General features: G+C 42.3%; 1 long non-coding RNA gene across 1 annotated transcript; it reads right to left on the reverse strand.

The window, feature by feature from the left end:
• Positions 1-14: 14 nt before the first annotated feature.
• Positions 15-1,100, reverse strand: LOC111667111 (uncharacterized). The gene is made up of 4 exons (XR_002761628.2): positions 1,065-1,100; positions 750-842; positions 489-590; positions 15-131 (listed from the first exon to the last, which is right to left on the reverse strand). It is a non-coding gene; the product is annotated as an uncharacterized LOC111667111 (long non-coding RNA).
• Positions 1,101-1,836: the final 736 nt, after the last annotated feature.

The raw sequence follows: 1,836 nt of genomic DNA on the forward strand, positions 1-1,836 counted from the left end.
TTCAGCAGGCCTGGTTGGTCTGTTGAATTTGTATTGTGCAGTACATCTTTATCATTAGTATGATCCTCAAGTTGACTCAGACAGATTCTCACCATTGGGATGAAACGCTGCTTCAATATCTTTAGCTGGAGCTGAAAAATAAACAGAGACTTTGTTTGATCTGTTGGCTCATGGTTAAAACTCTGACCTGACAGGTTTTGTTGTTATTATTACTCAATACCAAGTTTCTGTGAGTCATCATTCTGTGAGTTTTTTTTGCACACTTATCAGGAAAAATGTTCATAATCTCATCAACTTTTCACAGCTGAACACTGACTGACAGCATCGGTCCTCAGTGGAGGACGGACACTTCTGTCCTCAACTGTTGATTTAGATTAGCTGTCTCTGTCTACCTGACGGTCTCCTGGTTTCTCTGTCTCTGTCTACGTGACTGTCTCCTGTTTTTTCTGTCTCTGTCTCCCTGACTGTCCCCAGGTGTTTCTGTCTACCTGACTGTCTCCTGGTGCGTCTGTATGGCAGGTTTCCCTCCAGCAGTAGCGGCAGACTCTTCCTGGACTTCTCAGGTGTGTACATCAGCAGCTCTGGAGGCTCTGGAGGGACAAACAGCAGAGAGACCCTCAGGTATTATTTTAATGACTACATTAAGCATCTTTCCAACTCTGTTAAAACTGTTATTTCTCATGGATGTACATTAAAATCACATCATCTTGTTAAACTGCAGCACAGAGAAAATGACCACTAACCCTGACCTGATTGACGTCTTCCTCTGTGATAGCTGTAGATGTCATCCAGTCGTGGCGAGGCAGAGGACTTCTTTAGGTTGTCCTGGTCAAACTGGGGCGCTTAAACACAGGAAGTGATGTGACCCCATCATCACATGCTAAAATCAGCCACTCACAGTGGATTTATTTATGAATAAAATGGTATGATGCTTGTAAACAGGACTGCCAAAAGAAATGCGTGTTCTTGTGTGTGTGTTTCTTTAAATTTGTGTGTTCCTATCTTTCTGCTTGAATGTGCGTTTGTGTATGTGTGTGTGTGCGTGTGTGTGGTTGTGTGCTCACATTGACAGAAGTTGTCTCCCAGGACCTGTCTCGCCTGGAAGATAAGATAAGAGGCAGAAAATAAATGTCTCCAAAAAAATTTAACACCTTACCCCCAGGCTAAGGTCCTAAGACCAATGTTATCATGGTAACAATCAATGACACCGGCGATGAGGAGTAGCACAAAAAAACAAGAGACAACATGTTCTAGTGGGGTAAACTGAGCTGAGCAGATGGATACAGTGAAGTATGACTATTTGTTATATAATTGTTATATAAACCGCAGTCACAGTCTATCTTTGTGAAACCAGCTCGTGGTCAAGCTTGTCGGAGGGGAGGGGCGAGTTTGTCACTTGGTTTGTGTAGAGTAACAGTTGCATCAGCGGAAGGTACAGTTGGTCAGTACTTTCTGTGATTTAAATTCCTCCAATGAACTGCTTTGTTTAGTTCTCATATTTCTGGTAAAAGAGATTCACACGGTACACAGAAGAAAAAGCCTCATTCAGAGAAACAGAGGAGTAAAAGTCAAACTCACAGTTTCAAGAGTCAAATGTATTCTAAACCAAAACGTTTGTTCTGGTAATCATATCTTACTGTATTTGTTAAGTCAATGTACCTGTGCAGAATGATTTGGTGTTGGATCTGATGTCGATGTCGTTCACTGCTCCAGGCTCAAGTTCAGAACGTGAGTGGATAGATGTCCGCAGTCGCTACAACTTAGAGATACTACTGCATCCAGAAAATATGTTTTGCGTGTGTTAGTGTGTGCATGTGTGTGTGTGTGTGTGTGTGT

The sequence above is a fragment of the Seriola lalandi genome, unplaced genomic scaffold (genome assembly GCF_002814215.2).
Source record: "Seriola lalandi dorsalis isolate HSWRI2012SDOR001 ecotype SW California unplaced genomic scaffold, Sedor1 jcf7180002003275, whole genome shotgun sequence".
NCBI lineage: Eukaryota > Metazoa > Chordata > Actinopteri > Carangiformes > Carangidae > Seriola > Seriola lalandi.